Source organism: Mastacembelus armatus, chromosome 5 (genome assembly GCF_900324485.2).
Source record: "Mastacembelus armatus chromosome 5, fMasArm1.2, whole genome shotgun sequence".
Taxonomy (NCBI): domain Eukaryota; kingdom Metazoa; phylum Chordata; class Actinopteri; order Synbranchiformes; family Mastacembelidae; genus Mastacembelus; species Mastacembelus armatus.
The window spans coordinates 843,884-859,864 of NC_046637.1; the positions used below are offsets into that span (position 1 = coordinate 843,884).

General features: G+C 49.0%; 1 protein-coding gene across 2 annotated transcripts in view; it reads left to right on the forward strand.

Moving 5' to 3' along the window:
• The first annotated feature begins 395 nt into the window (after positions 1 to 395).
• The window catches only part of dag1 (dystroglycan 1), a 43,353-nt gene continuing 27,767 nt past the window's right edge, over positions 396 to 15,981 (forward strand). Inside the window, exon 1 of one of the 2 annotated variants that reach the window (XM_026306095.2) lies at positions 396 to 813. The gene's annotated coding sequence lies outside the window, so the exon portion shown is untranslated. Of the gene's footprint in view, positions 814 to 1,525; positions 1,662 to 15,981 lie in introns of those variants that run through there. The other variant, XM_026306096.2, reaches the window with a different exon arrangement.

Here is a 15,981-nt window from a genome sequence, read left to right on the forward strand (position 1 = left end):
AGGCCCCATCGCTTCACTGCAATGCACCGATATTGATAAGAACCTGCCCGGTGACCGTTCACACCCCGGATCAATGTCATCACCGTAAATCCACCGGAGGCGTTGAGTAAACATATGGATTGATGAGGCGGGAGTCAAGGCGCCCGGTGCGTGTGGCCCCAAGTGTGGCAGGGCCCGGGCCGCTACCGGGGGCCGCTACCGGAGGGCAGGCGGGGGCAGATGCGAGAGGAGGACCGGGTGAATGAAAGGCAGAAAAGACAAAGAGGAGAAGAAGAGAAGAGTGAATGAAAGAGGTGGAGGGACTGGAGAACACGGAGGGGTGGGCGCAGTTTGGGGGTGGAGTAATTCAGAGAATGCGCTCCCTCCCTCTCCACTCCTCCTCCTCCGGGTGGAAATTCATCCTTCAGCCTCGGTAGCGGACATTTGTGCGGAGGACCTCGGGAGTGCGGGACGTGTTCCGTGGTGGAGGCTTCGGGTCCGACAGCAGCTCTCCGACTGCTGATCGCACCAGAAAACGATGTGATCCCCCTTTGTGGTTTTATTCCGACCACTCAAACCAACATTTTCTACAGACCACACTCTCCCGTGCACGGTGAGTGCGGGCACGGTGCGTGTTATGCGTTTTTCCTGTGAATAACTTTGGAGCAGCGGAGAAAGCCTGTCGCCAGCCCGGGGAACGGGAGGTCTGACGCCGAGCAGCGAGCCTGCCTTTGCCCGCTTGACTCCGCCGGAGGAGGACGGAGGAAGACCAGGATCCCCGCCGCCAGCCCGAGGATTTACGCAGAGGGATCGGAGCCTGGAGGAGATTTGACGGTCAGTTTCTTCACTGCTCCATTTTCAAGTGTGAATGAGGCTTCGCCGCTCGGGCTGGGGCAGGGGGATCGAGTCCAGACCAGTGTACTAAACTATCTTCTCTACGGGCTCTGAGCAAACGGGGTCGTGCACACTCGGGGCTTCGTGAAATCCGGTGCGTTTGATAAAACCTCCGGTCCGCTCCGCGGGGTTTGAATGCGCCGTGATTTGCGGCGGCGGCACCGGGGATATTTTTAGGCGGTCGCCGTGTGATTAGCTGCTCCTGATCCAGCTACCGCTTCCACCAGCCGCTCCCCGCCCTGCGTCCTACTCCCTCGCCCCTTCCCTTGTCTCCTCCGGTCTCGTCCTAGCCGGCGTTCCTTTGGCTTGTAACCCGAACAGGTGCATTTGAAAGGCAGGCCGGACAGGCTGCAGTCCAGCGGGGCTCGGGGGGAGACAGGCCGGGCTGCCACCCTCTCTCTCCGGGTTATTTTTGGCTGCCAGCGAGGGGAGAGTGTCAGCAATGTGCGGTGCACAGCTCAGGACTCCCTTAGTGACCTCACTGTTCTCCATCCTGGTCTCCCTCTTCTCCTGAGTCGTTGGCGCTGTGGCATGCGTGTCTGTGCGTGAGTCCCCGGGCGCCAATGGGATTTGAAGTTGGCCACGGTGAGCCGGATGCGGGAAACGTGCGCGCTGACATGTCACACCTCATTATGAGCAGCGACAGTCGCGCTAAGCCGGAGGAGAAGCGGTCTCTGCCCTCCAGCCTCGGTGGAGACGCGCACCGGAGGATGTTTGCGCCCGACGCGTCGTGATTCCTCTCACGTCTGCTTCGCCATGGAGACGTTTGACGGCCTGCCGCGGTCTGGGTACGTCTCCTTTGGCCGAGGGACGACACAAAGGCAGAGGCTGCTGACGGGGAGGTCTGGGTCGGAGTTGGGGCTCTCTGGTCAGAGTTGCTGTGCCTGCAGTGGAAACAGCGACGTGTAGTTCCGCTTTAAGAAGGTTTCAGTAGCCGTCAGTAGACCTTTACTGACCTCTGGTCCTTCTCAGGTGTTGCCCTGGTGTTTCCGTCAGGGGCCAGAGGCCTGTGGTCTGGCAGGACCACTGAGGTGCAGAGGACACTTGGCTGGTGCCGCCTGACCTTTCAGTCCCTGCTTGTTTCTGCTGTTTCTGCTTTAATGGCACCGTGTTGTTCAGAAATACTCTGCTGCTCTATTACTCCATAGGCTTTTTGGTAATGGGCAATTTGGAGGGTTTGGAGTGGTCCCATGGGTGCTGCCATTCTCTGTCTGAGCCTGGAGAGGAGGCCTAGAGGTCCAGCCGTTTTCCTGTTGCCCCCAGTGGACGTGAATCAAAACCTTCTCAGTATATCACCTGTGACTGTATTCTGTTCCCTCCCGCTCGGGCCTTAGTGACGTAAATCAGCCTGAGCTGCAGCTGAGTACACTGTGTGTGTGTGTGTGTGTGTGTGTGTGTAAACAGGCCCTGTTGATAACCCTGGTGTGTTTTGTGAACACACGTCTTTAATCCTGCACAGAGAACAGTTCTTGTTGCTACACACTGCTCCTGTGGATGTTTAGGGTTGCGTCTGCAGTGTGTGTGTGTGTGTGTGTGTGTGTGTGTGGTACAGTTACTCTCACGTTTCAGATTTGATGAAACTGATGCTTCGTTCTAGTTTCAAGCAGCAGTGGATTCATGTGGAGGTCATCTGAGAGAACAGTGAGCGTCTAATCCAGGATATATGGTAGTGGGTTATTTTTGGGTTGTGTCCTGTTGATACTTTACCTGTTTGGTCCTGGTTACTTGCAGGATCTGAAAGCAGGCCTTGTCCAGTGTTGGTACCTGTGCTTCAGTAGAGGCCTCTAGTGTCGGTGTTGGTCTGGGGACTCGGCTGGAGCGGAGCAAACCCGTTCAGTCGACTTTGCGTGAATGAAAAAAAGGATTAAAGAGCAGATTATGTCCCAGGCAGCTGCAGTAAATAAGCCCATCTTGTCTTTTTTGATGAGGAGCAGTGCACACACACACACACACACACACACACACACACGCACGCACGCACAGGAATCATCTGTGTTTGTGTCTTTGCCTGGGTTTATTTGTGCAGCAGTGTAGTCATAGAGCTGTGAAAACACACAGAAGTGAGAAATACTGCGTGTAGTAAACAGAGAGTACATCGTGCTGCCTCCCCACACCAGGCGCACAGTTTTCCATGTGTGTGTTTCCATAATGTTTTCTTTTTTTTTCACGCCGCTTCTCTTCAAGGGTTAAACAAACGGTGAATTGGCGAGTGTGTGTATCTCCCTGTGCTGCTGTTTGTGTGTTTGCGTATCAAAGAGTCAACAGCAGCTCAGCTCGTCTCTGAAAGGCGCCTCAGTCTTCAGTGAAAAGGCTTCAGGCCTAAGAGGTTTAAACGACACGTAGAGCACCGGAGCTGCTGCTGCAACATCTTTCCAAGGTGATGATCAGCTTAATAGGTGCTGAACTGGGCCTGGAACCCTGCTTTGGTTCTTGTCTTCAGGTTCTTCCCCTGGCCAAGCGTACCTAGTCTTTAATGTGCTGAGTAACTTCTGGCCCCGAGAAGCCCAGGACAGACTTTCAAAGAATCACGTTGTTTATGAAGACTAATTCTTGCTCCCTGTGAAAACAGCACCTCCAGGACGTACATCTGTTGTTTGAAACCCATAATTATAATCCCTTCCATGCTCACTCACTCAGACGTCGCTGAATCCTTTTTGTTTTTTTTTTAACCAACCTGCTAATCACTCTGCTAACAAGGCAGTCCTCCTTTTAGTTTCTCAGAGTTCACGTCATATTTTATTATCCAGCAGCTTTGCTTTTATCCTGTTTCCATCTCGACATTGAAAAGACACGCAGCGCTCTTCCTGTCTACGTCTGAGCTTCTCCCTGTTTCAGAAATCAATATCATCCAAAGCAGGATTGTGTTTTTGTGTTATGAAAAGCCTTGTGTATCCTCCACATGATAAGTCTAATCTTTGGCGTCCTGCTTTTCAAACTTTAAGTACGTGTGGAAGGGAGGATTCCTCTTTGGGTGTAGAGATCAGGGTAGATCTTTATTTTCCTTTTCCTCATTTGAAAGCTGAAGGTAAAAAAGTGTTGTGGAACGAGTCGACGTTTATCACGCTGAGAGATGAGATCTAGATCCTTCAGGCACTTGCTCTCTCTCCCAGGCCTCTGCTGGGCTAAAATAGGGGATGAGGCATGCGGTGCGTTCCTCTGCCTACAGTTGGCTACTATTCTGTCGCTGTGAGTCATGCTCTCGCCACGGCTCAAACACCACTTGTCGATGCACATACGGTACATTTGTCAGGACTCGAAAATAAAACCGTCATATGGTGTTTAAAGAGCCTCACAGGCTGTCAAAGGTGTGGGCCTGCACTGCTGCTATTCTTAGTCTGAGATAACAACAGAGGAAACGGAGCAGGCTCAGGTTGAGGACATTGGCCAGAGGCTCTGCCAGGGGAAACCAGGAGTCCTCGCAGCTGAACTTGGTCTTTTTGCTGTTGTCATGGTTTCAGCCTGGTTAAAGTAGAGCCCAGTGAAATGTGGGCCAAACCGTGTGTAAACCCTGCTTCAGTACTGAGCCCGTGTGCTGAACCACTTTCTTTCGATTGCAATCTGCAGCACTTCCTGTCATGAGCTGTAATTCTCCATAACACATTTCCTCTGGGTTCCGTGTTTAGTGCAGATCCTGCCAGACTGGCAGAGCTTCTGTTGTGTTCTGCAGCTGCTGGGAGCGAGTCGACGTCACCCACGACCACCAGCAGCATTTTCACTCACAACAATCAGAAGCAACGTGAGGAAAGAAGTCCGGGGTTTTCCAGTTCCTGCTGTGCAGGATGGGATTCAGGTGTTTACTTTTGTCACGGACAATTTGAGTCACAAAAAATTTGTGCTGTGTCAGTGTTTATGAAAGTTCACACCCATCAGAGTTAATTTAATCCTTTTCAAGTTCTGACCGCTCGCCTGGAGCTACATCAGTCCTGGGCCCGGACAAACAGCACTCTAATCAACACCTGTCAACCTGAAATTACCGTCACTGAAATCGCAGCGTGTTCATCATTTCAGACAGAGCAGCATGTTCCCTGCTTACACAGAAGGTGATCAGTGATCGGAATCAACTGAACCTGATAGCGACCTGCGGTGACGGAGCCGAGCGGTGCAGGATGTAAGAGGCTTGATGGACGTGCATTGTCCTTTTCACAGCGAGCTCAGCTGTGCAAATGCTAACAAGTGTGGTTGAACTGGGGAGCATTCTCGTGGTGACTCAACATACCACCCGGCAACAGGAGCGTCCCTCCTGCTGGGGCTCTGAGCCCCATCTGCCCGCTGGGGCTCTGTTCCAGGGCTTGAGCGTTTAATAATGTCTTTTCCTTATCGATCAACCCTGACGATGGATGTAAGTGTAATGTGCTGTATCGTCACTGTCCTCAAATTAGCTGCATTTGAAAGGTGCTAGTGAGACGGTGTCTGTAAATATGTGGCAGCTGTAAACACCAAGTGACACAAACTGTCCAGGCTCAGACGTTGTAGGAAACACTACGACTTTTTCTTCCACCTCTCAAGCTGTGAGCACAAGGGAGCGTGACGAGCGTTCGGCCGTGCAGCTATTAGGGTGTAGCTCCCAGTGGCACTTGGCTGTATAATTGCAGCTGACATGGCCGTGTCCTGCTGCAGAGGGAGGCGGTGCAGCAGGCCGGCCAGGCCGTTATGAGCGATGAGTGGAGCCGACCGCTCAGGCCTGGACGTCGCGGCCGCACAGGCTGGTTCGGTGCCGGAGCTCCTGTTGTGATGCACGTGACCCAGCCTTGGTACCGGTGGCTTTTTCTTACCACACATTCATCGGGGTCATCTGTTTACACTCGCACTGTAGGGCCACTTCTTTGTTCTGTTTGTTTCGCTTGTTTGCTCAGATTTTTTTAATTTAATATTCTTGTTTTCAGTAAATTTGCAGCAACACATCGCCCACTGAGTTGCCAAACTCTTGTTGTCCCCTCATTACTTACAGCTTTGCTCTGGTGTCCAGTCACAGCACTTGTGTGTGTGTGTGTGTGTGTGTGTGTGTGTGTCTGCATGTCATACCACTGATTTGGGAGAGAGAAAACAGGGTGGCAGTGCAGTAATTAGTTCTGGGGCATTAACTGCTTATCAGTGGACAGGTTTATTAGCCCCCTTGTTTTGGCTGGTTAGCCTCCTGGACGTGGAGCCAAATGGTGCTTTGAGTTGCCTGGTCAACCATGGAGGAATCCCCCACCATGCCAGGACTCATAATGCTGTGAGAAGCACCGAGTGTGAGTCGACTTCAGTACCGAGGCGGCGGCCACATGCTGCGAGATATTAAACTCAGTGTGATTTCACCATTAAGACGTAGCCTTATAATCCCAGCACTACAAACAGTCTGTAAGCAAACCAAGCGAATACAGCTGTAAAGGCCCAAATGTCCCCGCGGGGTTTGCTTTGTCCGACCAGTCGAGGAGGACTCCCCCCACCACAGACAGAAGATACGGCGTCACAGGCCCCTTGTTTACCTGTATTAGATTAAAGCGTTTATGGGGTTTTCCCAAGAACCTGGTGATCACGGCAGTAGAAGAAAAGACTGATCTTGGGGTCTTGACATGGCAGTTTCATGATGTGTGTTTGTTCATTTGGACGTGTTTGAAACACACTCACTTGTCGAGGCGTGTTGCTCGGTCGTCCGTGAAGGAATTCGGCTTCAGCTCAGCAGCCGCAGGATGTCGGAGCAAACTGGTGCAGTAACCATGGAGACCGGTCTCTGCTCTTTGAGGCGAGTGTGAAAGTGCAAGACGTTCACGAATATTTAAATAATGTCCAGCTTCCCGTCCCTGGCAGAGGCCTTTGATATTCAGGCGCATTAAAGTCAGACGCCGAGTGTTTCGGCTCATCCATCGTTAACACTGAGAAACATGCAAAGGGCAGAACGCTTTTATCTTTATCAGGCCGTTTCTGCTCTGAGACTATTTATTATTAACATTCGAAGAACAGGGACGAGACTTGACACCTGGAGAAATGACACTTCACAGGCAAACACACAGGAAAGGCTGTTATTTTCCACGTTTCTGTCGTTTCTTGTTTTTTAAAGCACGTTGTGTGTGTGTGTGTGTGTGTGTGTGTGTGTGTTGACATGGACAAACACCTTGGCCCTTCCACCTGGCCGAGAGCTTTTAAAGTGTTGGTGGGAGACAAACACAGCAGGTCGAGGAAATGAGACTTGAGAGAAGTTGACATGTTAAATCTCGCAGTCAAACACCACCAGGCCGACTCCACACCGGCCTTCTCTGTGTGTGTGTGTGTGTGTGTGTGTGTGTGTACGTGTGGGGGGGGCACAGGGTCAGATTCTCAATAGGTGACATTGTTCCTGGTGTGGAGTCTAACAGTCACACACTTGTACAAGCAGGGGCATATACTGGTGGTTGGAGGTGCTATCGGTTGGTGCTCGTCACCGCACACACTTGAAAAGGCAAAAGGCCTCAGGTTACACATCCTACAGGTCTGGACGAGTCCACGCGGTTTGCACGTAGCGACACATTCCACAACAGCAAGAAGAAAAGGATCCAGGAACAAACATCAGTTAGGAAAGAGAATCTGAGGCTTTTGTTGTTGATCTCACATAGTGACCGGGCTCCATCCAGCTGCATGTCAATCACTTTTAAATACTGACTGACACCTAATCTGCTGATGTTGTTCTTGATTAATGTTTTTGTCTAAGACATTAAAAATGAAGGAAAATGTCAGTCACTGTTTTTGTTTTTGTGATAAAAGCCCAAAAACCATCATTTATTTGTCCCACAGCAGCGACAGTTAAGACGAAAGGTAGAAAGTACCAAGATGTAATAAATATACTAATAGGGAATTAGCCAATAAGTGCAGGTCAATGCACATGGGTGTTGAAATTGCAGTGAAACACATTTTTTCTTTTAAAAATTGTAATTTAATTATCAAAACTGAAAACAAAGTCACTAAAGTTATTGCCTTGTGTCATTTAATGTCCCGATGAATCAGATAATTAAGAAAGTGAAACACAATTGTCCCAAACCCTCTTCTTAAACTCACCAGGTCTGTCTGAGTCCAGAACCACAACTTTGTGTTTAGGCCAAAATTAAAGTGAGAGCAGCAGCAGTTAATATTGTTAATACCGTGAATATGTCTGAGAGGTTTCTGCAGCCATTAATCGGCCCGGCCTCCTAGCTGGTTTATAGTGCGTGTATTCAGGACTTCATATTGTAGTGCAGTTTCAAAGTGCTGATAATGGGTTCGGATGCAGCAGATGGGTCTGAAAAGTCACCTCCTGTGGGGATGAACTTCACTGTGGCTGTATGGGCTTTGCAGCAGACGCGTTCTCCGAAAATAAATCCGAAAACCTCCACGCTGTCGGATAAAGTCCTGCTGCACAGGAAGCAAACACTCGGGGAAACGTGTCACGGGGCATGAATGCTCATCTATTTGTGGGTTTGTGTAACGGATCAGGATGTCATGAGTCACACATTTAGTCCTCTATTCATCCACCCATACGCTCATCCACCCACCCAGCCCTTTATTCCCCCCACCCATTCATCTGTCAGTCTGTCTTTTATGATGGACAGTCATTCACGGGGACGAGAGCTGCCGCTGCCAGCGAGCGCTGATGATTCACGTCCTGGAGACGCCATAGCTGCATGACTGTGTGTGTGTGTGTGTGTGTGTGTGTGTGTGTGTGTGTGAGCGAGCGCATATGTGCTGTGGGACAGGTTTTGGGAGGGGGGGAGTAATGGGATGTCTTGATTGATGGGACTGCAGAAATATACAGGGACAGGGAGAAATGGGGTTAATACAAAGTGAGGGTGGAAGATCGAGGTGTGTGTGTGTGTGTGTGTGTGTGTGTGTGTGTGTGTGTGTGTGTGTGTGTGTGTGTGTGTGTGTGTGTGTGCGTGCGCGCGCGCATGCAGGTAGAGGAGTTGACTGTTCCTGAATGTCCTTCAGGTGTTAACTCTGACCTCCGTCTGCAGCTCTGGACCTCATGGGGCGGGGGGGTATTGTTTATATAGTTGCTGCTTCAAAGAGCATTACAGTTTAATCAGGCAATAATCTTCAAGGGCAAACGGACGGAGCTGCAGACGGAGCACACTCAGGTTCCTGCTGGTCACCGCACGGCAGCAGAACTCCCAGCAGGCACCAGGTTACAACCATCTTCTGGAGTTTCTGATTACACAGAATAACAATGACCTGCTGCAGCCTTTTCTCTGCTTGTTCGCTCTGAGCTCAGGTCTTTTACTGGAGCTACATCACAGAGAAACACACGTCTTGACCCACTGGGTCAAAGAAACCCGAAGCCAAACATCAACATATTTTCACCTCCCATTCATATCCCAACACAGTTTTTAGGTTGACGCCCGGGAACAGCTGCAGCACCAGAAATAGGCTGTTCTCCATGGAGTTTTGATGTGAGGCGTCCGTACGGTGCTGGTTCTTCATGTGATCATATTTGTGTCTCACGGTGATGTTGCCTCAGACTGAATGAAGACTGAACTGTGCTGAGTTGGACTGAGAGCTGCAGGTTCCGCAAAACAACATGTATTAGCTTTTGCAGACTGATTGTCAGCAGCTACAGTGTCGGTCTCCTGCAAAGTTCACTTTTAAAGATTCAAAGTTAGTTAAGTGTGAGAGTTGAGGGATATAAGATATGGACTCTTTCCAGTTCTGCTCTCTGTGAGAGCGTTAAAGTGATCAAGGGTGTTGAGGAAATGGGATTTTCTCGGGAGTAGCCCCAGGGGCCCACAGAGGTCTTTCGTAGGTGGGACGTGTCGGGGATTTTGCTACAGCTGCTTTGAAATGTTCAGAGAGAGATGGGAAGGTGTTTTATGGGGATTCAGCCTGAATTGCTTTATATTTGATGAGCTCTGTCTTTCAGGATATGAACATTTAGCACGTTGTTGTCCTGCTCTGGCTTTAGTCAGTTTACAGCTCCAGTCGAAACACACAGGGCGAATGTGGCCAACAAACCAGCAATAAAACCGCAAAAACAGCAGATGTAAGCTCCGAGAAAAGGTTTTCATAACCCCCAAAATGAGCTACACTCCCGTGACACCGGAGAACGAGAGTGAGGAATAAGAACAAGCTGGAGCAGCTTCTTCTGCTCTGTGTTTAAGTTCGGAGACATCAGGTGGATCTGCTGCAGAGCCAGAGCTTCGCCTCAAACCAGGTGTTTAGAGCTTGGCCTGTAATCAGCCGAGCTCGGCCGGAATGATGTGAAGGAATGATGTGAAGGAATGATGTGAACTCTATTTGAACATTCAGGACGAATGAACGTAGAAACCTTTTGTTTTCCAGCCTGATGCCAGTTTTTGTCATTGATTTATGTTCTGTGTGTGTGTGTGTGTGTGTGTGTGTGTGTGTGTGTGTGTGTGTGTGTGTGTGTGTGTGTTTTTAGCTGCACTTTGCAAGAATTAATAAAGCACTGTCAACTTCAAAATAAACAACAGTGTTAATATTGTTAATGTTTTTCTTATCCATAGCCCTTTGGTACAGGATTGGATTATTAAATGCCAACCCTCTGGAGAGGAAAGAAGAAACAAATCAGCATCTGTGTTTTTCTCCTCTTAATTTTGCGTTGAAGGCGAGGACGAGGCGCTCTGCTGTGCTGTTTGTTTACTGGGATGCTGCTAAACTCGTCTTTGAAGTACCCTAATTCATCCATGGCATCCTCCCTGTGCTTCGTTGTCATTCCGAGACGCCGGCAGACTCACCAGCATGGCCAATACGGTCATTGTTTGCTCGGTGCTATCAGAAGGTACAGCCCTGCACTTTAAAAGACTGTCACCCACTTACCCGAGAGAGAGCAGCACAGAGAAAGTCATTAGGGCAGCAGAGTAGGGAAGACAGAGCTATCGCGCCGAGCAGCAGCGTGTTGAAATCTGCGTGGCTGCCGCCTACAGTCCCTCCAGACGCAAGGCAGGCTGTGTGACTGTGTGTGTGCTCGTTGCACATGTGTGTGTTTCTGTGTGTCACGGTCACTGGTTTACATGACGCTGGCCGCTGTGGTCACCCTGTGGCTGATGCTCTGAGGCCCTCGGTCTCTGCAGACTAACTAGAGACACCTCGCTCTCCGAGCTTCTCTCTCTGTGTCCTGGTTTCACTGTGACTCCTGTTCTGTGCCTGCACAGGTAGGAGGCTCCACCTCACGCGTCTTTAGCCACTCTGGACTCTCGTCCAGACTGAAGCGATAACCAGTCTGCATTATATGTTTGTGTGGATCTTTAGGGTCAGTCCCTGGTCTGTGTCACCAAAACTTCACTTTGTCACTTTGGTTTATGACCAAATACCTGAAAAATGTTTTAGTCGCTGTTGGTGTAAATATGAACTTGTCACTGCTCCCCAGTGGACAAATGTAACGATGTGTTCAAATGACTTCAGGCCTGGTTTGGCTTTTCCCTACTGCAGTTTCCTGCTACTTACTGGTCCACATATTTATATTATAGTGGCCAATAGTCAGAGAGTGTTAGTCTTTGTCCTTCAGCCAGTCCATGTCTGTCTTAAATCCTGCATCCATGTCCCAGAGACCCCCCCAATCCTCTTTATCCTTCTCCCCACTGTCGACTGCATCTTTTCTGTTCAGTGATAGTTAATGTAGACAGACCTTCACATATGCAGTCCGCCTCTCGCCCCCTAGTGTTCCTATGTGTTTTCCCTGTTCCCCTGACGAGCATCTAGATCTTTCACCTCCCTCCTCCTACACACTCTTTAACGTTAATGTTATCACAGTTTGTGTGTGCAGTACTTTTTAAGATAGCACAAATGTGGTGTCATCTCGACTCAGGCTTCTACAGAACAATAGAACCAGAAACCAAAGCGTAGACGTGCACTGAAAAATTGCCTGCATTAGCAACACGTCATAAAGTTTGATGTTTCTCCGTGAAGCTTCCTGTGCTTTTGCAGCATCACTGTGTTTTTCATACTCGTCCTAACAATTAACGTCATGCTTTTGTTGTTTGTATCGTGAGCAGAAGAAGAAATAAGCCAGGTGTTTACCAACCCCGACGTTCTCTCCTGTGTTTCACTCGCATCAGTTCAGGGCAGTTTGCAGTGTGATTCCCCATTTACAGGGAGCATTAAGTAACATTCAGCACCAAGGTGAAAAAATAAAGTCTGGTGATAAATATCAGCAGTGATGTTCACTGTCTCGCTCTGTTAGACTGCGATAAATTTAGCGGACGGGGGACATCTTTAGCCCAGCAAAGAATCCAGGCTGTGGTTCCTTTAAAACCGCGGCACCGAGCTGGAGGTCACATTGCTCGGCTGTGAGGCTATCAGCCGTGGCCTGCTATTATCATAGAGATAAAGGATGGAGCCTCGGAGCTGAGACATCTGCAGTGACCGTGGAGGGACTTAGAGGTGGAGGGACGGGGGGTGTCGCTGGTCCCGAGATACCGACTGGCTGGATGAGTTATGTGCTGACTGCCTGACTGGCTGGGAGAAGGGGGAATACTGGGCAGCGAGCGCCTGGCGTCACAGTCACGTTCTGAGGTGTTTCTGATTGGAGATTCAACGGAAGCTCCCAGACTTTGTTTCTTCCGGGACTAATCCGTGTCTCATTGTGTTCGACAGAGGGATGGATGTTTTTATTGCTTTACTGTGAGGTGAACAGCATCACTGAGGGAACTCACTTTCACTCTGATGGCTGATGTTTATTACATGTTTATTACATTTGAACTGATTCCAGTTTAGACTCCGGATGATTTGAGAAGCAGTGGGTGGGATTTCGACACTTCTTTTTTAACTGCTTTTTAAATTGATTAGCAGAAGCTGCCACTGACTGGCTGTAACTGTCTGACACTGCTTTACAGGCTGACGCAATAAATGACTGCATGTAGTTATTGATCACTGCTGGTGTTTGGCAGTCAGGTGGTGGTGGACTGACTGAAACCTAGACCTCTGATTGATGTGGTTTACTGACTGATTCACCGACTCTCTAATTAACCTCTCACCACAGAGCGTCACCGTTCGCTTTAAGAAACTGTATTCCTCCTCGGAGTCGACGCACATGCACATATTTTTGGATTCTGAACTGTAACAAACAGATGTAGGCTATAATTAGATGGAAAATAATATAAATTATCCTCTATAAATCTTTAAAAGGAGCATCAGTCTGACAGTCAACCTTCCTGGGATATCATTATTCCAGAGCTCTGCTGAGAGTCCGGCTGTTTTTCAGTTTTCCTCAGTGTCACAGTGACGGTTGTCTGTCCGTCCACATTCTGCTGCTCCTAAAAAAGGCCCAACACGTCTATAGGCTGCAAAACCGGGGCTCATACTTCCTGTTTACATTCCCCAAAGCATTAAGGAAAATGTAGTTCCGTAAGTACAGACTAGTGACTGTAAAAATCCATCCATAATAATATATGTGTTGACCCCAGTGATGCTCAGTGTCTCATCAACTCCTGACTCCCTCTGTTCATTCATACAGACATTTACTGGGTTTATTGCTGACGTGCTCACAAGCAGCATTAAATTCAGCAGGTTTTCTGCATAAAATACTCCTGAACCGTCTGAACCATCTGAACCGTCTGTACGGCGACTGACGGCGTGTCAGAGTAGCCGAACAACGCGTGGCGTCTCGGGCTAACGTAGAGTCTGTGCCTGTAAATAAAGAGGAAAAACAAGCATCAGGGTTGAAATGACTGCTGGCTTGTATTGCAGGTACATGTAAGCTGCTCTCTGCCCGGCTGATTATCCAGTCGTACTGACTGCCTGGTTTGCTGACTGGTTGTGTATTTAGAACTCGGTGGTGTAAGCCAGATAGGACAGACCCTGAGATGAGAATTGATGACCTGCTTCAGCAGGGGATGGGAGGAGATGGCTATCTCTGCAAACTCATCACACACACACACACACACACAGATCCATACACCTACACACACACACACACACACACACACACACACACACACACACACACACACAGATCCATACACCTACACACACACACACACACACACACACACACAGATCCATACACCTACACACACACACACACACACACACACACACAGAACAACACAGATGCTTGTAGCCAGACGTGTAATATGAAGGGACATGCAGCCAACAAGAGACGCAGCCACATGCTGGTACAGACTCTGCGTACGTCCTCACCGAGTTCCAGTATCCAGGTCACTGCAGTGTGTGTACACATGAAGCCTACGTGCACAGGCTGACCCACCAGGGTGTGTTTGCATTATGGAGTGACCGGCAGGGAGCTAAATCAAGCCCAGAACATCTGAGGACTCATGGATCAGATTTCAGGTGCTGTTTTGGGGTTTATAGATCCACAATCTCATTTTTATACATTTTCGATCTGTTGTCTCAAAACGACTTGGAGAACTTTAGGGCGAGCGACTGACATCTGTGTCATGGTGCTGATGATCTCCCATCTGTTTGCCAAAGACAGGAGTGATCAGTCAAATGAATGGTGCATTAAAGCCGACGGTAAAGGCTTCGGGAAACCCAATGTGCCAAATTATCAAATTATTATTATTAAAATGATGTACTGGAATGTCCTTATCCGAAGGTTTCAGCAAGTAGATGTTGGAGGTCCCAACTATTCTGAAATCATAAGTCATCCAACTGTAAAGTTGTGTGGGAAGAATGAGGGGGTTGGATCTAAATCTGCGTTTAAAGCGAGCGTCGTTTTGTGGGATGTTTGATGCTCGTCTTCCAGCAGCAGCAGAAGATCAATTGGTGGCAGTGAATGTCAAACAGCTTCATCTAAAACGAGACACATATCCCCACCGGTAAGCAGCTTCTCTGCTGAAAGGATCCATACCATCAGAATAAAGCCGCAGCTGGCTCGTGTCACTAAAATAGGAGAGACTTTTGAAATGATGAGTGAAGGTCAGCTGTCTGTCCACAGTAATGCAGTGTTTTTAAATGATTCCCTTAAAGAAACATAGCCCCCGTAACATCGACATATTTAAGTCAAAGGCTAAAAATAGCTGCTGTTCCTTATTTACCCCTGTCAGAGCTCAGAGGGGCGGGAAGCCGGGCGCGTTTGGAGGGAGTGGAGTGGCACCTGGGAGGGAAAGTTCAGGGATTAAAGGGCACAGATTAGCAGGTCTGTGGTACTAGGTCTGTGGTGGGGCGGGGGGGGGGGGGGGGGCTGCGTGTGTGGTAGAGCATATAAAAGGTCTTGTGTTGCCCAGCTGCCATTTTCTGTCACACCAGCAACTGTCCCCAGCTGTCAGACACACACACACACACACACACACGATGCTGCCCTCAGCTGTCAGAGTATCTCGTGTGTTGGCTGGTGGTCCCAGCAGGACGAGGGTCAGAACACGCAGACCTTCGGATGTGGAGCACAGAGAACGGCACATTCCTGTGTTCTGCATAAGAATCAGACTGAACACGAGACACAGAAAACACAAGTTCAGCTTCGTAATTGGACCGAATGTAATTACTCTGCTCCCTACACGTTCTTAAACAATGCTCCATCTCGCTCTTCTCACTTCATACTTTCCTTTTTGCTGCAGTTGCAGTGTTATAATTAGCCTACTGAGATGCACAAAGCATTGTGGCACTCTCCCCTTATGAGCTGTTAGCCTTCACACACACACACACACACACACACACACACTCTGAAAAGCCTATGGGCCTTGTAAGCGAGCGAGCAAAAGCGCTGATGCTTCGACGTTCCAAAAACACATCTCTAATCAAAGTGGACGTGTGTTTGGCTGCGTCCGCAAAAGAACCACAATTCCCATGATTCTGCCCTGCTGGTTCCATTTTTATTTGTATTTTCTGCTTCGCCTTAAATTAAAATCCCCATTTCGAGGAACTTGAAGTGCTCTGAGGCCTGTGGGGCACAAAAAGGCTTTGTTAAGGCCTCATGCCACAGCACAGGAAACCTAAAGCGGCACATCAATATCAACAAGGTTTTCAGTCAGCAGGAGGCCGGTCTGTTTCTTTCATCTCAGCTAAGTTCACGTTTTGGTTTGATGTCTTTTGGAACAACAGGGTGTTTGGGTGCCTGCTCCCTAAACCTGAAACACTCGAACAACAGTCTTGTTTTTAATCAAAGGATTATTTGGGAGATAAGATCTTGTTTGTGGAGATAATAAATGGCGTCCCAGTCGCCGCGGGTCGCATGGGTAACGTGAGAGCACAAACCTTCCCGTTTGT